Below are 21,794 nucleotides of genomic sequence, written 5' to 3'. Positions count from 1 at the left end.
CGAAAAATTAGTGCACTGGACCGGCGGCTCAAGCGGCTCTGTTGCTCTATGTAAACAGAATGCAAATGTGACGTTACAGCGTTACATTACAAACACTGGCGCTCATACGGCCCACAACACACATGCGCGCGCACACACACACACACACATACACACACACACAGAGAGTGGTGTGGTCGTAGTTTCCACATGATGAGATTCTTCTGTTACTGTGCCTCGTTCTTACGTGCGTAGTTCTGTTCCTTAACAACATCACTCACATTTACCACATGTATTCATAGACGAACTAAATGGCGCATCATAATTTCTTTTTTAGGAGTGTAACGATCGCAAACTGTGGAACCATTAAACAAAGAAGAATAAATAATTAATTAAAATAACCTGACGGAAAGCGTGCGTCTCTGTATGTAGATCTGTCCTTCTCCTCCGTCCCCGCCTTGGGAGGTGAGGGAAGGAGTCGATGAATAAGTAATTTCGAACGTAATTGCGGCAACATGAATGACATAATGCCTACTGTTTTACGTAACCAGGTTTCAAGGTCAAGGGGTCTGTGACGAGATGCGGGCAAGCCACTGATGGCTGCGTCCCTCAGCTTACTTCGCTTGTTCATGCGAGATTTACTGAAGCAAAAAAGAATTTTTCTTTTTTTTCAATAATTCTTACTAGCCGCATACAGTTGCTTCGAGTTCCACGGTATTTTGTTGCAAAAATAGCACATCGGCCTTCGGGAATGGCTTCCATTAAACAGAAGAAACATTCGAAGCACGCGAGAACACCTCGTCATCATGCAAGTTTAACAACCTGGTGAAGGCTCACCTGTGTTGTGAGTGGCAGTTGTAATCTCAGCCTCTTATTTATCTGTAATGCAATCCGCCCATTCGACATTTATCTACTTGTAACAGCAAATGCAGGGAGGCCAAGAATTAGGTAGAGAATAAGTTTATCTGTAATACATAAAGAGACCAAGAAATTTAAATTTACAAGGAAAGAAATACACGCAGAAATAAAATTATTTTACCACCAGCAGACAGCACTGACGTTTTCTACCCAAACAAATTCTAACAACCATTGTGTATAATTCCAAGGAGAAGATGATTATTCTTCCTACATGTTACCATCCTCTAGAAGCGCGGAATCTCAAGCAGGGCAGAAGAAAAACAAGCAAATAACCTTTCTCCAGTAAGAAATCTGTGATTTTCTTCATTATAAAGATTTTTTCTTTCCACTCATGCGGACTTCAGAAGCAACTGACGTATGCATAATTCAGAGAACTTACATACCTAAATAGCAGTGAATGAATAATGCCCATAAGTGAACAACTGATAAGCACAACCATTATAATACTGAGCAATATTATCAATGGCAAAGGCGCCAACTATTCCCTCAGATACAAAGTGACACTCGAAAGTATAAAGAGAAACGGAAACAGAAGTCACCCAACACTTGCGTCTACAAACATCCGGTGAATCGGTCTGTCCATCTTGCAAATGAAAGGCAAGTCGGTCACTTCTTCCAGAGAAACACAGGGATATGTTTGCACGATGTGTTTATACGTGTGATAACGTTCTTGTCATTCATGTATTCCTGTATAGGTATATGTATATGTGCACGTGTCTCTGAATTCTGATATTGCAGCAACGTATACAAGTCTGTACACACATTTTCTGTCTGTTGCAATCTCTCTCTCTCTCTCTCTCTCTCTCTCTCTCTCTCTCTCTCTCTCTCTCTCTCTCTCTCTCTCTCTCTCTCTCTCTCTCTCTCTCTCTCTCAACAATAGCGATGGCATTTTTTCGCTTCACCGCCACAGTGAATCGATTTAAGTGCCAGTAAAGTGTGGCCTTTCGATGTTCTCACTCCCGCGTGTCTCCAGCCACTCCCGCAGGTGTTCTTTTTAGTCTCTATGCTGAATTTTTCCAAGGACTCATTTGTACACAAGATGCACGAGTGTCTTTTATTTGAGGTTTATGATTTTTTTTTTCTGTAGCGTATAATGTAAGTTACGGCACGCGCGCGCACACACACACACACACACACACACACACACACACACACACACACACACATTGAACTGTAAGGAATAGAAAATATTATCATTCCTTTTATTTATTCATTTTTATTTTTATTTATTTATTTATTTTTTGCCGTGACAGGTTGAATGCATAGAGGGCCGAAGAAAAATATTACGAATGAGAGATGTTCCAATTACAAATGCAGTACACAGGTTCACTCACAGAAGTACAGTTACCTTGAGTATATTACATGAAGCGATAAAGAAAATTATGTCAATGAAAGGAAAAATTGGACAATTACAGACAAGCAGACAGATCCACAGGAATGTTTCTTAGGCTCTATGTACTACAACTAAACAAATACGCACAGTTACACACACACACACACACACACACACACACACACACACACACACACACACGAAGAAAAGTTATACACGTGTCAAGGCTTCACTTCCTTATACAAATCGGCTTAAAATAACTTTTAAGACGACAGGGAAGAACTCAAACCCACCTTACACGATTGCTAAAGTAAAAAAAATTATGCACAAATAAATAAAACTGCAAACTCGCAACTACCGGGTCTTGTGGGACTTAAGAAACATAACGAGCAAATTTATGAACGTAAATTTTAAAGAATCCAATACCATTTCTTAATTTCTTTTTCGTCTCTCTTGAACATGTTTTCTAAGACGACGCATATATATTTTTTTTCAGGATGTCGGCAAGGATTTATTACCTGCGGTGCAGAGTAAATGCAATGTCTCTATACACAGTAGCACACTTCCTGGTCTCACCGCAGGGTTTTAAATAGACTACTTAGGTCGTCAATGGGGAACTCACTTAAGTCGTATACGTATAAAGGCGATGTACGGTCACTCACTTTTAATATTCACATTTGATAATACCATTAATAAATGTTTGGAAATAAAACCCTCTCTCTCTCTCTCTCTCTCTCTCTCTCTCTCTCTCTCTCTCTCTCTCTCTCTCTCTCTCTCTCTCTCTCTCTCTCTCTCTCTCTCTCTCTCTCTCTCTCTCTCTCTCTCTCTCTCTCTCTCGCCATCAACCGCTTCTGCGTGACCCCAGGCGATGTAAATGTGAGTTAATTACACCACAAAGTACTTCAAACACCGCACGCCTTTATAATTATTATACACGATCTGTTTCCCCTCATTCAGTATTCATAGAATTGCTGGAGTCTTAATCCTGACCGCCGAACGGTGACATATGTTTATGTGGGAGGGGAGCGCCGCTGGGACCAGGAACGTGGGAGCAGGGTAGGTCATGGGGTGGATTTCCCTTTGGGAGGTGTATGAGGCTTGACGCGTTGGAATTGGGCTAGAAGATGGGTTTTGGGATGGATACGAGGCTGGACATGGGTGAGTTGGACTGGAGACAGATGGACATTCGATGTAGTGTGAAGCTTGGCTAGAATAGAGCTTCAGCTAGACAAGAGCTGCGTGATCTTTGGACTATACATGGCTGGCACTGGATAGAATATGAAACTAAAAAGGCGGAGGACCTGGGCAAGGAGAACTCTGGGGTTGGTGTAATGAATTTTACGTCTTTCCTTTTATTGATGATTCCGTTGCTTTATATGTTTGCTTGAATTCGCTGACATTACAATTGTGTTTGCTATGTTTGCCCTTCCTATGTACAAGTGTTAATGTTTTTGTTTGTTTCTCGATCTCTGTATGGACTACAACAGAATTGTACGCATTATTTGCCAATCAGTATTGATTAAGGTTGTTCAATAAACATCTAATCTAATCTACCGGATATGAAGATGAATAAGGAGAAGGACTTTGGGCTGGAAGAATGTGGGTCTTGGGCGGGACATGCGAGTTAACAAGATAGAAATTGGGCTGAACAGGTTTGATGAAAACCATATGTCGAAGACGAATATAAAGAGAAAAAGAGGGGAAGGAGAAGACTAAGACATAACAAGAGAAGAGCAAAGTTACATCTCTCTGCAACAGTTGAAAGCAGGCAACACCAACAGTGCCACTGGACCTACAGGGTTATTCATTTCCTTTATCCCTTCCCTCCATTAATAATTTCTGGAATGGTTAATTATATATCACGGTGTTTAGGAATGTTAAATGCTCAACTACGTGGCTGGTTAATATTTCCCCAACCACCCAAACATTTCACCAAACACTGCCTTTCTTGGTGATTCCGGGGTTAGGCGGGAGAAAGAGACGAGTGGGCTAGAAAAGGGAGAAAGGAGCGGGAGCGGGGAAATACAGATGCAAGTGGGAAAAAAGCAATAACAGGCAGAGAAATGGAGAATGGAGTAAGTGAGGAGAGGGAGAAAGGGAGGTATAGAAAAAAAGGATAAAAAGGGTGAGGAAAGAGAGAAAAAAGAAGCTACAAAGAGAGCAGGCGAAGAATGAAAGAGATGGTAAAAAGAGACAAGGGATTGAAAAGGGACACGGATACGAAGAAAAGAAGAAAGGGTCGAGAAAGAGAGAGTAAAGGGGATGGAAAAAGAAAGAAAAGATGGGATGGAAGAGTGAAAAGGACGAGGAAATGGAGAATGGATCAGGAAAAGGAAGAAAGGAGAAGGAAATCGGGGAAAAAATTAGATAAGAAGGAATGGGTAAATATAGAGATGGGGAAGAGGAAGAAAAGGATGAGAGGAGAAGGTGGACGGAAAGGAAGAAAGGAACGAGGAGAGGGAGAAGAGGACAGGAAGAGGTGAAGAGGAAGGTGGAGAGAACACCTACAAACGTGTACCAAGCTTAATTAGTGAGGTTTGCGATGACAAACATTAATATATATGACAGACCTTTGAGAATTTGCGTCAACAGTTATGAATAGTAAATGCATCTATAAAAAAAAATGGATAGGTGATGAAAAGTACTTACTATTAATTGTAATAGTGTACTGTAACTCGTGTAAAGGATCACACCCTCATGTTCCTGTTACTCTTCATAATTAGTAGTAGTGCGCGGAGAACTAAATACCTTCACCTGAAGACGCATTTATATGGCCTACTGCATGTCAAACTGAATCTCTCTCTCTCTCTCTCTCTCTCTCTCTCTCTCTCTCTCTCTCTCTCTCTCTCTCTCTCTCTCTCTCTCTCCAAACCCTAACAATTTTACGGCCATAATAGTAAAACAAAACAATAGCAGCCTAAATTCTAAGTTGGGCTGCGATAATTAGAAAAAAGCAGGAAAGGTAAATCACTGTCGGCACTGAAATCTTTGCGAGGATTACACAGCGAGGGACACCTGCCCGACCGTCCTTCACTTGTGCCTCTCATGTCAAGGTACAGCCGAGCCGGTGGTGGTGGTGGTGGTGGTGGTGGCGAAGGGAAGGCGAGGGGAACTTCTGCTTCAGAATTTAGAAACATCGATTCACTTTCCAGTCTGCATTTTGAGGCATGATTTTCACCTCTCTATAATTTGAATTTAAATATAAATTTTGAACGCGAATATATTTTGTGTCCGCGGGACAAAAAATGGCAATTCTGTGAAGTTTACCTGAGTATTACGAGTAATTAGGCGTAAGAGGTGTGTGGCGGGTGAAGGGAGGTTTAAGTATTACGCCCAGCCCACCGTCCTGCCCTATTATCAACCTGTCTCCCTTAATGGGACACTGAGAAGGTATAGGCAAGTAGATAATGGCACAAAGTAGGTAATGAGACAAAATTGACGAGAGAATAAGGAATAGCAGAGGAGCAAACAGGGCGAAGGCAGTACGCGTTTACCCTCACATTATCATAATTAGTGTAGTACTACTTTCATTATTGTAATCGATATGCTCCTTCCCTTCCTCATTTGCGTAATTGTCTTCGGAAAGGCGGGAGAGGATCGCCAAGAAGTGAGGCTGAGGCGAGGAGAGGTGATGAGAAGGTGAAGTCTGGTGGCCAAATGAAAAGTTAGTGGTAATGCAACAAGTTTCCTGAGGTGAGGGAGATGAATAACGAGAGGACAGGAGGAGGAGGAGGAGGAGGAGGAGGAGGAGGAGGAGGAGGAGGAGGAGGAGGAGGAGGAAGGAAAGAAGGAGGAAAGGAAAAAAGGCTGGGGAATGTGAAGGGAGGAGAGAAAAGTGGTAGGCAAGAGGTAGTATTGACCGTGCAAATGAAAAGTGTTGAGTTGAGAGTATGGTGCGTCGCTTCCATCTATCACTGGCTAACTGGCTCACTCATAAATTATGCTGCCACTCCCTCTCTTTCCTACTTCCCCCTCCCCCCGCGAGATACTGGCCTCCTGCACACTCTTTATGCTCAATATCCATTTATTTCAGGACCCTTGTTTCTCCCTGCCCCCTCGCAATCTCTCCCTCTCCCTCTTTCACCCTCCATTTCCTCCCTCGACCCCTCTCCCCTGCCGAGCTACTCTTCCTATACTCTCCCCACTCTCCTTCCCTTTCTCTACTTCGCGGACACTGACAGAGTGCTATAAATGTTGTGCTCTGCTTTCATATATTACCAAGGTTTGTTTTACATCCACGGGGAATAAAAGATGAGCGGGCAAAGCGGCCACTGGAACGCGTAAAGCGATAGCATGTCCAGAGGGAAAAAAAAAACACACACCAGGAGCAGTAAACACAATAAAGGTGAACAACCAGATGAATAGATTTTACGAAAACTCACTATAGGATACAATTCTGCGGGACGAGATGGCTGCGAATTTACCAGTGACCAGTTCACCTCTCTCTTTTTTGTTCTTTTTATCCTATAAGCTCCCAACGACATGATTCTGGCTACGATAAATTCCCTCGCCTCGCTGCCGAACGCTAACCTGCACTTTTGGCCGGAGGGGACACGCTAATGACACGTAATCCAGGTGCGGTGCCGAGGGCGGGCGGGGTGTGTGTGTGTAATTACCTCCCGCGGGGCGCTCCTGAGGCAACGATTTCGTATTTTCTCAAGATCAGAGGTAAAAATAGGGTGAAGGGTCTGGCGGAGGTCCGAGTTTTAAGGGGGAGCAATGGGTGGGGGAGGAGGGATAGCTCTTAGAAAGCGTCCTTACCCTACCTTGCGTCTATTACAGGTCCCCTCCTCCCTTGTCTGCTGCCCCTTTTCCCTTACTCTCTTAATCTCTGTTCCGCCTCTCACTCCCTGTCACCGTTTCCCCTTACACACGCCTCGTCTACTTGTACCTTTACCTCCTCCTCTCCTCCTCCTTCCCTTCCTCTTTCTCTTCTTCATCTTCCTCCTCCACCACCCTTGTGACCTACTCATAATCGTCGTCCCTGTTTGCACTGTAAGTCTTTAGACACCACTCCCTCTTGCTCTGCTCGCAATATTTGTTCCTCTCGTTCCTCTTCTCTCCTTCCCTCCTTCCTTTCCCATTTATCTTTCTCTCCCCTCTCCCTCATCATTCACTGACCCATGCATATCATGGGCACCTACAGCATTCATTATTTAAGTTGAACTCGCATTTCTCTCCTAATTTAGAGGCGGAGTGTCTGATAATCCCTGCTTCGGTTTACACTTAGTTGGTGATCGCAAAAAGGTTACCATCGATTCTGAATCGTCCAGACAACAATTTCTAGCCTCGCCTCCCGGCTCTCACGCAGCTTGCGGGGCGAAAAAACGTAAATCCTTATCTATCAAGTATAAACGACAAAATATTTTACGTTCTGTTTTTTTTATGATGCAATATTCGGGTCTATATCCTTTTCCCCCCACTCACTTCTCTTCTCTTCCCCCGTGTCTCCACCTCTTCATTTCATGCCCACCCACTGCCTACAATCCCTATCATTCTACCACCTCCGCTCTCCTCACACTCTTTTCTTCAGTCCCTTCTACCTTATTCCACACTCCCCATGTCTCCTCCCACATCACTACTACCTCCAATCCCAATCCATATCATCTTCACTCCCACTCCTCCCATTATTTTCCTAATGCCTTTTGTCTTTTCCCACACTCTTCATCTCTGTTCCCCTACTCTCTTCAATCCCCATCTTTGCTCTTCCCATCCTCTCCACCTCCCACTTTACACCAATAAGAGCAGTGCCACCACGCTCATCGTGTCCCCGCCAGGCTTACCAACCGCCCCCTACACACTGTTTCCACTCCCGCCATGCTTCATGCCAGATTTATTGCTCCTCAGACGAGTATTTACGTTTTCAGACATGACGGAGTGATGTTATATATGTGCTACCTGCAGTTAACTGGTGTTTCTTTTTTGTTTAATTGATGAGAATTTGATACGAGCTCCCACCTTGTAAAATCAATTAGCTAATATATGCATGTAACTGGTGTCACTTATTTACATCACGCAAAACTGAAAATTGTCTCAATTGTCTTCATGACTTTTTTCATTATCAATCAACACAACTAGTACACTATTTAGTATTATCTGGTGTTAGCATTAATTGAACCACTTTGCTTATCGTCCTTGCTTAACAAAGACGCTGATAAAGACTCAGTTGAACATACTTAGCATCATGTCATTACTAGAAACATACCAAGAAGCAGTCAACTCACCAGTTTCACCAGCGAGCATCATCAGGTTGACAGTGGATGAAAGGGAATTCTTGACCTTTCCTTTAAGCTAAGTTTCATCCCATCACTACCAAATGTAAGTAAATATCCATCTTGCCTTAACCTGCACAGACACTCAGAATTAGAGCCACTAAGATACTGGTAGACCGCGCACTAATGATCTCCTACTGCGGGTTCATCACTGACCATTCCATGTTACCACCGCACCACCCAGCAGCCACTCCAAGGTCCCTCCCTGCCTCCATCCTCACGCCCTCTATTAAGCATCTCTTTCACCATTGGACAAAACAACCTTCCTCTCGAGAACTTGATTGCCATTGGTTCGAGGTTTCTGAGGTACAAGTGGGCTACGATTTCTGATTGGCTGCGAGAGTTGCGTAGTTCCCTGCTGCAATAACCTTTCGGTGTTGCCACCATAAGGTTACTTAATTAAGGTTAGGTATTTATGAACCAGTGTTCGAGGCGTTTAAGTCTCGTTCGTGAGCTTCATTTGATTTGACTTTGTGAACTTACTTGAAGTGGTATCAGAGGAGACTATGGTGTGTGTTTATATATGATGTGGGCTCCTGTCAATGCAAGAAAGCAACCACTTCATCCCTGTATATCCTCCACTTCTACTCCAGGCGGATCTCTCTCTCTCTCTCTCTCTCTCTCTCTCTCTCTCTCTCTCTCTCTCTCTCTCTCTCTCTCTCTCTCTTATCAGTATCTTTCTTTTTATTCATATCGTTCTGTTTTTACTTTTCTCCGATATCCACTTCTATTTCGCTTTTCTTTTTCGTCTGGCCTTGTCTAGTCTCTCTCTCTCTCTCTCTCTCTCTCTCTCTCTCTCTCTCTCTCTCTCTCTCTCTCTCTCTCTCTCTCTCTCTCTCTCTCTCTCTCTCTCTCTCTCTCTCTCTCTCTCTCTCTCTCTCTCTGTCAATCACGTGTCCTAAACCTGTCGGCGGCAAGACTTACTTTTCCACATGTACTTTTACATCATGTATTTGCTTACTTTGTTCGGAACTTTGGATGAACTTTGGAAGGTGACCTTATTTCTATCTTTATTTCTTGTGCATTCACTCCAAGCAAGTTAAAGGAAGTGTTGCAATGCGTAGAGATGTAATTCTAATGACTTCAGTGGTTGATAATGAGGAACCAAGAAAACGATACGAGAGGACGAGGAGAAGAAGAAGAAGAAGAAGAAGAAGAAGAAGAAGAAGAAGAAGAAGAAGAAGAAGAAGAAGAAGAAGAAGAAGAAGAAGAAGAAGAAGAAGAAGAAGAAGAAGAAGAAGAAGAAGAAGAAGAAGAAGATGATGATGATGATGATGATGATGATGAAGAGAAGTTAATGATGGCTCGCGGCAATATAATACTAGGATTGATATATTATTTAGGGTATGATAAATATTTCTTGCATAAAGAAAAAATTATTAACGTTGACTTGTAAAGATGGGATGATACTTGTTAAAAGATACTCGGGATCAAACTCGACAGCAGCACCACCACCACCACCAAAACCACGCCCCACTGCCCAGTATTTTATTTGATATCAATTTGCTTTTATTTATTTATTTATCTATTTATTTGTTTTTATTTTTTTTTTTTTGTCTGTGGTAAGAACTTTATGGAAAGATTTGTATAAGAATAATGGATGGAAATTTTGTGCACATATACATACGTATTTTTCATTTTCTAATACTCGTGGTTGCTTATGAACATGTTAAAGAAGGTGCAGAACACACACACACACACACACACACACACACACACACACACACACTCCCATATCCACCTACACAGGAAGTCGAGGGCATTAAATAACTAACGAATCACACAATTAGAACACGAGGTTAACCCTTTAATGAGAGAACAGGGCAGGCAGCCACCATTCCGTCAACCACTCCAGCTCATTTAAGAGGGGCGTGGATGTACGAGGAAGGGTGTATGTGTGTACGTAAGCAGGTGGGGTATAGCAGGTAAAGTGAGGGCGTTTTGTAGGGTGTACCTGGTGATGTGGGTTGCAAGGAAGCTATAAGAGAGGTGAGAAGTCAAGTAACCTGCTTCACAAACTTTTGTGTTTTGTTTTCTGTCAGTCTTCTGTCTTTACAGGCAATCTTATCAAACCTGATCATTGACAGATTCTTGCCTGATCACAGGACTGAAGACTGAGAGGAAATGTTGAACACAGTGGAAGGGAGTATGGTATATTACTTGACTTCTGCTCACCACTGAACACTCCGCTAAACAAAACAGGAATTTAACTCATTCATAACACCATGGGAACAGCAGCCGCACCTCCTCGTCAGGTTTAATACTAGAAATAAAAAAGTAATGAATAAATGAAAACTCGTATGTCTTTCATTTTCTCTTTTTGTATATGAATGCGGCTGGGCAAGGGCTATGAAATATTACAAAGAGAACAGAAAAACTCGTGTAATCTTCCTGGTTCGAAGTTAAAATGTAGGTAAAAATTGTGAATAAATTATTTACTTTTTAGGTATGGAACAACCTTGCCCTGGTCTACAAAAATTCTCAACACTTTAAGATATACGTAAGCTCTTTTCATTAATAAACTCAATACTTGTTTCCTATAGCCAGGAATTCTACTAGAAGAATACCCTAAATAAGATGCGCCTTTCAAATAACATCTTAGGAGGTCGAATAATTACACTCCTATGTATAACTGGAAATTGATCTTTATGTACCATCAAGCATCCATAAACAGTTTAATTAGTACAGGTGAAATAGCTTCCTTACCTGTGGGACTCATGACACAAGTGTTCTGAAAATAAAGGAAGTGAAACCTATAAATGGTGTATATTTGTCCCTTGTGTGTGTGTGTGTGTGTGTGTGTGTGTGTGTGTGTGTGTGTGTGTGTGTGTGTGTGTGTGTGTGTGTGTGTGTGTGTGTGTGTGTCTGTGTGTGTGTGTACGCTCCACCTCTTCTAACACCTTCGAGGATAAAGAGATACATGCACATACAAAAAAATACCCATCCTTTATTTTCTGTATATGATTTACTACATACAAGTCTTTCCTCTAACAAAATTTTTAAAAAAGTACAAAGCAAATTGATATCGAATAGAAAAAAAAATAACGCAGTGGACCGTGGCGGATGATGCTGCTGTCGAATTTTATCACGAAAATAGTAAAAAAAACACTCTTCCAAACGCCAGTGAGACAGAAACTGGAGGTTCATCACACGTAGTGGCTGGCAGGCTGGTTTGGGAAAAAGTGACGGTGGTGATGCTGGCTGGCTGGCTGGAGACAGAGAGAGAGAGAGAGAGAGAGAGAGAGAGAGAGAGAGAGAGAGAGAGAGAGAGAGAGAGAGAGAGAGAGAGAGAGAGAGAGAGAGAGAGAGAGAGAGAGAGAGAGAGTAAAATAGAAAGAACCAACGAAAGATATGGGAGGCGAATCAGGGAAATGTATGGTGGCAACAGAATAGGAGGAGGAGGAGGAGGAGGAATAGGGAGAAGCAGCGTGAGAGGGTAAGGGAGGACATCACCCATTAGACTCACTCATGGAAGGGCGGCGGTTCCAGTGGCACGACTCAATACAAACGGCTAATTACCTTCGCTGATGTAGTCACAGTGAGCCTCGCAATACATCCACTCTGGGTAGTAGCCCTTTTCCATCACTGCCCTTCAATGACCCTTCCACCGGAGACCACACGCCCACGCCAGACCTCCAATAACACCCCCTTCAACACCCCTTCCAGCCCTCACACTTGGACCTAAACCGCGCACCCGCATCTCGCCTTCCTCAGTGGCAACCTTAAGCAAATCGAGACATGTGACGGGAGGATGCACCGGGAGATCTTAGAGGCCATGTATGGATGTCCGGGGTTGTCAGTGGCGAGGCAGTGGGTCATCCAAGCTATAGGTACGCCGGGCCAATCTGGGTAATGGAAGTTCAAACGTGGAGCACCGAAAGCAATACTGAACTGCTGGGAAGAGAGAGAAAGAGAAAGAGAGAGAGAGAGAGAGAGAGAGAGAGAGAGAGAGAGAGAGAGAGAGAGAGAGAGAGAGAGAGAGAGAGAGAGAGAGAGAGAGAGAGAGAGAGAGAGTTGGGATGAGATCAGAGCGAAGAAAAGGGAGTGGTAGTAAAGGGAGGGAGAGAAAGAGAGCAAGATAACACGAATCCAAGAGTAAATGGAAGAGACAGGACAGGGGGTGATAGGATGAGGTGAAAGGGAGGTGCAGGGAAAAACGTCAGTGTGGAATAAAAATATATACAAAGGAGAGAGAGAGAGAGAGAGAGAGAGAGAGAGAGAGAGAGAGAGAGAGAGAGAGAGAGAGAGAGAGAGAGAGAGAGAGAGAGAGAGAGAGAATGAAACTTTTCGATATTAATATTCCTGGGCCTCGGAAAAAAACAGTCCAATCAAAATTACGTTATTCAGCATAATTATATGTAAAAAAAAAAAAAAAGCTAAACAACAGCATTAAATGAGAAGTTTGAAATATATTAAAATTACGCGCAATTCCATTAACATGACAACGAATGTGTGTGTGTGTGTGTGTGTGTGTGTGTGTGTGTGTGTGTGTGTGTCTCGTTTTGTGTTGCGTAATTAATACATGTACTTAGTTATGTGATTGTGCAAATTGAAACAAATCATGAAAAAATAACAATGTAATCATAATTCTCTATCAGTGACAATGATTTCATTTGTATTTTTGCGGTGGAGGGAATTTCATCAATGCATAAATAAATAAAAGGTAATTACTGTAACATGAGACCGGTAAGTGCCTAGACAACCCTAACGCAAATATTACTGTGCGATACCGCTACCCACGTCATCCTGAAAAATAGAAGAGAAAATATGTGTAAAAAAAAAAAAAAAATGCGAACAGGTACGATCGAGATACGCAAGGAAAACATAAAGATAGATATATAAATAAACACTGCCGCCATCCCAGTATGCGCAACGACACCTAGACATTTACACCTACAGCTTACACACACACACACACAATCACTCACCACTTTCTCCTACCAACACACAAAGTCATTCACACACACACACACACACACACACAATCTCTCTCTCTCTCTCTCTCTCTCTCTCTCTCTCTCTCTCTCTCTCTCTCTCTCTCTCTCTCTCTCTCTCTCTCTCTCTCTCTCTCTCTCTCTATGTATGTATGTGTGTGTGTGTAAGAGAGAGAGAGAGAGAGAGAGAGAGAGAGAGAGAGAGAGAGAGAGAGAGAGAGAGAGAGAGAGAGAGAGAGAGAGAGAGAGAGAGAGAGAGAGAGAGAGAGAGAGAGAGAGAGAGAGAGAGAGAGAGAGAGAGAGAGAGAGAGAGAGAGAGAGAGAGAGAGAGAGAGAGAGGCATAAGTATCGTAATCTTAGTGTTTTTTTTTTGTACTGTATATAACATAGGTTTGGTTTACTTTTTTGGAAGGCGGGAGTATAAATCATGAAAACATCCATCCAGAGCACCACACAGACACGCAAACACACACACACACACACACACACACACACACACACACACACACATGCACTTACACAGGGGGAGGAGTGACATCCAGGCATTTCCAAAACTAAACATGCACCAGCCACATGCAGCAACATTTTCCACAATTTGCTGTATTTTATAATTCGCGCCAACAACATCACAGGTCTCATTCGAAATGCGGCAACATTTTTCTCATATTTTTCAACAATGGATATTTGCCAATGCATTTCAAATTTTTACAATACCTGAGAACAAAAATGAATAAATAACAATAAAAAAGCTATTGACTGATCCTCTCTCTCTCTCTCTCTCTCTCTCTCTCTCTCTCTCTCTCTCTCTCTCTCTCTCTCTCTCTCTCTCTCTCTCTCTCTCTCTCTCTCTCTCTCTCTCTCTCTCTCTCTGTATGGTGTGTGTGGGTCCCTTAGAGATGGTTAATTATTATATGTGTTTGTGTTGTATTATTCATGTGTTTGTGTGTGTGTGTGTGTGTGTGTGTGTGTGTGTGTGTGTGTGTGTGTGTGTGTGTGTGTGTGTGTGTGTGTGTGTGTGTGTGTGTGTGTATGTGATACATTATAATTTACACTCTAGCCTAGAAATAAAAGCCAAACCTTTAATACCGTACGAAATAAAAGGTGTGTAATATTATGATAATTTTGCCAAGCTAATAATGAGTAGTATTAGTGATAATGAAAACCACAGCAATGTTATGAACAAAATTGCCGCTTTTTATAGGTAGTGTATAATTAATAATAATTTAAATTCTGAATATACCTGAGTATTGACTCTGGAAATTAAAGAAAAAACACGTTCATGAATTTTTGAAACGGAGAAAGATATATTAAGCAGCTCAGCCCCTCCCCCAAAAAAGAAAAGAACACAAATTATAAAAAAAAAAAAACAAAACATGAAGAAAATATAAAATAGAAATAAAATATAGAGCTAAGCAAATAAAACTGAAAAAAAAAAATATGTATGCAAATATCTAATGAAAACATTAAATAAATCTTCAAATAAGTAAATGAATGAATGAATGAATGAATAAACAAAAAAAGAAAGAACGAAAGAAAAAAGTAAATGAATAAATACATTTATAAAAATATTTTAAAAAAATAACAAATAAATACTATGAATGTTGAGCGTTCAGAGTGATAAAATGATAAAGCCCTCTTTTTTATGCTTTTTTTTTCTTGATCCTCAAAACAGAATCCGTGGTGGGGTTGTGCCGATATTTCTTAGCGGCATCGTTACCACGCCCGCCACGCCTTGTCAAGCTAAGGGCGGCCATGTGAGGCGGCGCTGGCAACACTCACACCCGGGGGAGGGGCAGAGTTCCATGGAACGCCAAGAGGAAAAAGGTTTTGGTGAATAGAAAATGGATTAAACTCGCGATAAAACTATGGCCTTCGCGGTGTGTTGGCCCGGGACAGCTGGTGGCGGCGAGGGTGCTGGGCGGGGGAAGGGAGAGGCTGCTTTGCGCGATTATGGTGAGAGTGAAATCGGTGGAGGGTGAGAACTGCACTGAGAGAGGAAGGAGAGAGGAGAAGGAAGGCTGGGATGCGGTGGAGAGATGAAGTCAAGTTAGTCAAACAGGCGGATTTCCGTATCGTAAAGAATTTCAAACGTAGATGAAGAAGAAAAGATTTAGTGAAGCAACAGGTAAAGGTTCTACGTCAATTCGCTGTGTTGATCCTAACCTTTGAATCAGACCGGCCATCCATCCACGGCAGCAGGCAACACTCATTCTTCAATTATCAAGTGCTGCATCACCCAGTGTCTAATAAGCAAATGTTTCCCGAGATGTACGAGTGCGTTACAACAATCAGAGACAGCGTGAGTGTTAGTCAGGGTTGCATAATATGGTCAATCAAAATCTAACCGAACATTCTATCCCATCATACAAAAGAGTCACGGAAATCATATCTACATCACCGAACAACTAAGCCAGTGGTTCCCAAATTGAAGGGCGTGCCCACCATGGGGAAAGGAAGGAGAATACAGGGAGAAGCGTCAAGTCTGCCTAATAATCGTTTTAAAAAAGTACAGATTGATGACAGGTGGCAATAGGTAGGCATGTTTTATATAGGGACTGCGACGTATACTCCTGATGGTTTCTTACAGCTTCCCTTATTTTCTTGCGTTCATATGCACCAATAATCTGTCTTACACAAGTGCAAACTATAATTCTGTCAGTCACCATAATCCGTTTTTTTTTTTTTATTTAGCTCTCCTTACGTGAATTAAACACGTCACCAATACCGACCACACTGACTCTGAGTGACTTCCCCCACTGACACAATAAAGTGAGGGAGGGGAGGGACTGAGGACGTACAGGTTTGTTAAAAGGAAAAAGGCGGCGTCATGTAAGCTACTTTCGGAGGTAATGATCTAAGTGCTTCTATTTTGTATGCCGGTACAATAGAGGTCATGCAGTTTTTTAATTATACCAAGTTACAAAGCCAGACCAGTATCCTGAAATGCCTTGGACACTCATAAAGACTATTTTGAGAGAATACAAAGTTAATTACTCAGGTTCTCGTGAGTCTTACGGAATCCTTCTCACTCTATCACTAGTCATGAAAATACCCCTGCAAAATCCAATAACCTGAAGAATCCAGTAACCCTTAATTAATTCCCATTACAGCCGCTTTAACAAGACAATATGAAAAAAAAATAATCCCAGATTCCTTAACCTTTTCACTCCAGGGACAATAAAATGTTCACGGAATCCCTACTTGCACAGATTGGTAAAGGTCAACTACTAACCACGTCAACGCGTCCACCCATATATGTAACACAATTGAGGATGCCGCACATTGTAATTATGGAGAAAAGGCAAAATGAATAAAGCAAAGTAAAATCCACACGGTATGTACTCCTATGTCTCGGAAATTAAAATATCTTTGAACAACTTTTTCACTTAACAATTTGCCTCAACACTTTTTTTTTCCTCTCTCTCTCTCTCTCTCTCTCTCTCTCTCTCTCTCTCTCTCTCTCTCTCTCTCTCTCTCTCTCTCTCTCTTTTTATGCCCAGTTGGTTTTATTTCAGCCTTTACGAAGATTTACACTAATCCAAAACACACACACACACACACACACACACACACACACACACACACACACACACACACACACACACACACACTGACCTTTCATCTCCACATCCTAAGTATCAGAATAAGTAGCATTAACACAGAGAGAGAGAGAGAGACGAGAGAGAGAGAGAGAGAGAGAGAGAGAGCAGAGAGAGAGAGAGAGAGAGAGAGAGAGAGGAGAGAGAGAGAGAGAGGAGAGAGAGAGAGAGAGGAGGAGAGAGAGAGAGAGAGAGAGAGAGAGAGAATGTGGGGAGAGAGAGAGAGAGAGAGAATGTGGGGAGAGAAATTTTATTCAAAAGGAAACAATTTAGAAGAAAACTACGAATATCCTTTAAAGAGAACACGAATTAGAGTGATTAGCTGTTTCTAAAAAAGCTGGGGAAGACAAAGAAACAAGAACGAGGAGGAGGAGGAGGAGGAGGAGGAGGAGGAGGAGGAGGAGGAGGAGGAGGAGGAGGAGGGAGAAGAAGAAGAAGAAGAAGTAAGAAGAAGAAGAAGAAGAAGAAGAAGAAGAAGAAGAAGAAGAAGAAGAAGAAGAAGAAGAAGACGAAAGATAGATGGAATAAATGAAAGAAAAAGAAAGAAGAAAAAGAAAGAAAGAACAAAAAGGAAAGAATGAGAAGAAAGAGAAAAGACGAATACGAGGAGGCAGAGGTGGCGGAGGAGGAGGAGGAGGAGGAGGAGGAGGAGGAGGAGGAGGAGGAGTAAGGGGGAAAAGGAGACATGCTTTCTTAAGACACTTTAACTCACTGTGTTGCTTATCTTCTTCCTTCCCTCCTTTCTCCTTCCCTCCTCTCCCTACCATCTTTCCTCTTCGCTCCTCCCTTTCCATTCTCTCCCTCTGTCTATCTCACGGACCTGGTAACACTGCTTCACTCCAGGCATCAATAGCTTATCAAAATTGCAAATGTTATTTAGTGCCTTGATGCCTGAGGCCAGATATTAGATTACGTAGTCAGACAAAAACTAAAAAAAAAAGATCCGCTTGTTACACGAGGAAAATTTTTACCCTAGTGTTCTTTTTCTCCCTCTTTTTTTCTTTTTCTTCTTTCCTCACTTTTGGTACAAGAAGGTGACGAGAATGAGGAGGAATAGGAGGGATGAGTGAGGGAATATCAAAGTGTGAAGGGAGGAATGGGAGGAAGAAGGAAGGGTAATGGGAAAGAACGTCAAGGGAAAGACACTAAAGTGATAACAGGTGGTAAGGGAATGGTGGGGGTGTGGGGGAGATGTTTGGGTGTGAGGGAAGGAATGAGAGGAGAGGAGAGGAAGGGGATGAATGAGAGACTATAAAGGAGATACTTGTGAGAGGAAGGGTGGTGCAGGGATGGGATATGATAGCGAGAGTTAGGATGTGAGAGCAGGATTGAGAGGAGGGGAAGAAGGGGATGAGAGGGCCTGTAAAGGAGTGATGTTGGGAGGGGAAGGATGGTGCAAGGATATCTGATGACCTACAGGGAGAGAAAATACGACAAGCGAATGAGAAAAAATTACAAAAAGGAAAAAAAAAATAAATAAACGGAGTAAGGAAGGAAAAGGGAGCGGGTTGTTGAAAGAAGCTTCATGTAAGAGAAAAGAGGGAAGGTTTCAAATAATAATCTACAGCCCCCAATCAAGTAAAGTAAAAGAAGAGAAAAGAAATTGATCAAAGCTAAAAAGGAGTAAGGAAGGGAAAGGAAAGAGTTGATACATGTTCCTTCAAGTAAGAGAAAGAAGGGAAAGTTTCATATAAGATTATATTTATTAACAGCATCACCCATAAAAAATCTACGCTGAGGTAAATTAAAGATCACCTTAATAAATACGAAAATGAATAATGATAATGGATCTAAGGTTGCCATGATGATACAATGGATATCATCAGTGAGTCTGAATCAACTAAAATATACACATTCACATTGCTAAAAGGGTAAAGTAAAAGATTGATTGGTAAGAACAAGGGGGTAGAAAAGGCTTGATATGAGATACAGGGAGGAAGAAGAAGAAGAAGAAGAAGAAGAAGAAGAAGAAGAAGAAGAAGAAGAAGAAGAAGAAGAAGAAGAAGAAGAAGAAGAAGAAGAAGAAGAAGAAGAAGAAGAAGAAGAAGAAGAAGAAGAAGAAGAAGAAGAAGAAGAAGAAGAAGAAGAAGAAGAAGAAGAAGAAGAAGAAGAAGAAGAAGAAGAAGAAGAAGAAGAAGAAGAAGAAGAAGAAGAAGAAGAAGAAGAAGAAGAAGAAGAAGAAGAAGAAGAAGAAGAAGAAGAAGAAGAACAAGAAGAAGAAGAAGAAGAAGAAGAAGAAGAAGAAGAAGAAGAAGAAGAAGAAGAAGAAGAAGAAGAAGAAGAAGAAGAAGAAGAAGAAGAAGAAGAAAAAAAAGAAGAAAATAAATAAATGCATAAAAATAACAACAACAACAACAACAACAACAACAACAACAACAACAACAACAACAGCAACAACAACAACAATAACAACAACAAAAGAGGAGGAGGAGGAGGAGGAGGAGAGCTTTGATGTGAAAAACCTACAGGTAAGAGGAAGGAGAAGGAATGATTTGATACAAGAAGCTACAGGTAAGAGAAAGAATTTGGAAAGGGTTCGAGTATGAGGAATCAAAAAAGAAAACGTTTACTGAAATAAGATACACATAGAATGAAGAATGAAAGGTTAGGTGTAAGTGTTGAAGGTTTTGGCGTAAGGTGAGAGGAAGAACAAGGAGAAAATCGGTGTAAGAAGCTACAGGTTAAGGTGAATGAGTTATAACGTTTTTTTTATTCATTCTAACCTTCCAAACTAGACGAGCGAACCAACCACACTTTTAGATAGTAAAGGAAAATGTCACAGATTATCAGTTTCTTCTCCAAAATCATTACTTACCTACTGCAGCTGTTCCAATGCGAGTGTGTGGTGGAAAGTTGAGTTGGCAAGGCAGCAGCTTCTTCCCCCTCTAAATTCGAATACTTGATAGAACAAAGCATACTGACAGTTGGCATGTTGGCCACTTTGCCGCACTGGAGAAACCTGGAAATGGAGGAAATAAAAAGGTAAAATAAAGAAGACGTGTATCAGCGAACAATATTAAGATAAGTTTAGAGAATGCAAAACTAATAAAAACTCTCGAGAATTGCCAGGAAAGTAAGATGCATTAAAGTTGGAAAACCAGAATAAAATATTCCACCAGAGTTAAATATATTTGAGATGATCTACATTTAAAGAAAAGTGCTTATCAGAGGAAAAGTGAAGAGGAAAGAATGAAAGAATGAAGACTCAAGGAGAAGAGAAAAGAAAGAAACGACAGAGAGAGAGAGAGAGAGAGAGAGAGAGAGAGAGAGAGAGAGAGAGAGAGAGAGAGAGAGAGAGAGAGAAATGTTCGGTCTATCCAACTGTCCTTTTGACTGTTACCTTTCCATATATTACAGATCTCTCTCTCTCTCTCTCTCTCTCTCTCTCTCTCTCTCTCTCTCTCTCTCTCTCTCTCTCTCTCTCTCTCTCTCTCTGTCTGTCTGCTTGTCTATATAATATATATATATATATATATATATATATATATATATATATATATATATATATATATATATATATATATATATATATATATATATATATATATATATATTCGTTTGCCTGTCTGTCTGTCTATCAGTATCTATCTATCCATTATAATAAAAAATAATATTCTGTTTATTAATCTTGTGGTTTTACAGTTGAAAATCCATGTTACGTATATACGTAACATACTCGTACATACATCTTAAGTATACATTAACCCTAGGGAAGTATCTTATAATTTGATACTATGGCTGCCAGATGACGCCTGTCAACCTAGTAGACTAGACCCGAGATGATCAAACCACCCCGTGTGTATTTTCTTTTCTACCTGTCTGTCAGTCTGTCGGTCTGTCTGTCTATTTATCTATCTATCTATCTTCCTATTTATCTGTGCAAGAACCATAATCCCCGTCACTTTTTTCAGGTCAGCCTCACGATTATACTTAAGCCCTACTCCTCCTGCTCCTCCTCCTCCTCCTCCTCCACCTCCTCCTCCTCCACCTCCTACTCCGCCTCCAAACTTCCTCGTCTTTCTGAGCACAGCACCATCCATAAATAGCTCTTCCTCTTTTATTTTATCATCTTCTTTTACCCTTTTGTCAATTCACCAGAATGACCTTTCCTCCAAGCATCCTCTTGACTGTCTTCGTGCATCCAGCCTATCCAGCCTCGCCATCCAGTCACTTCGCAGCAGCAGGACTGGTAGTAATTGAGAGTCAGTAGGATACGTGTGCAATGGAAGATACGGGAGAAAACTCGTAGCATCAAAGCAACACTTATTTTCGGCATCCCTATGTGTCTGTTTCTGTGTTTCATGTATTTGATTTCTCTCTCTCTCTCTCTCTCTCTCTCTCTCTCTCTCTCTCTCTCTCTCTCTCTCTCTCTCTCTCTCTCTCGTGGCAGTGCATATTATAATCTAACAAGAGATATAAGAAGCAAAAGGACCTTTAAAAATACGACCATCTAATGATAACATACACGTGCATGAGTGTAATAATCTGTTTGATATTTCTTTCTGACTGAGGTTCGGGTCATTTCGTCATCTGACACACACACACACACACACACACACACACACACACAGATCAATGCCTGGGATACAATACTGTTTTATTCAATCATTGCTTAATTTCACGCGAGAAGAAAGATAGGTTATGTCCACAAAAGAACTACAACTAATCAGTCAGTGTATTAATCAGTCGATATAAGAAGCTTGATTAAAATATAACAGCATGAAAGCATCCTGTCTTCCCGCGGTAGTCTATCACTCTT

At 41.5% G+C, this 21,794-nt stretch overlaps 1 protein-coding gene across 3 annotated transcripts in view; it reads right to left on the bottom strand.

Moving 5' to 3' along the window:
* Positions 1-21,794, bottom strand: part of LOC135106398 (uncharacterized) — a 294,459-nt gene that overhangs the window by 246,696 nt on the left and 25,969 nt on the right. For 2 of the 3 annotated variants that reach the window (XM_064015381.1, XM_064015378.1), the window contains exon 1: positions 8,455-8,741. The gene's annotated coding sequence lies outside the window, so the exon portion shown is untranslated. Of the gene's footprint in view, positions 1-8,454; positions 8,742-19,850; positions 19,995-21,794 lie in introns of those variants that run through there. The other variant, XM_064015380.1, reaches the window with a different exon arrangement.

This window comes from Scylla paramamosain, chromosome 13 (assembly GCF_035594125.1).
Source record: "Scylla paramamosain isolate STU-SP2022 chromosome 13, ASM3559412v1, whole genome shotgun sequence".
NCBI classification, from domain to species: Eukaryota; Metazoa; Arthropoda; class Malacostraca; order Decapoda; family Portunidae; genus Scylla; species Scylla paramamosain.
This window is presented reverse-complemented; position numbering and strand designations above follow the sequence as displayed.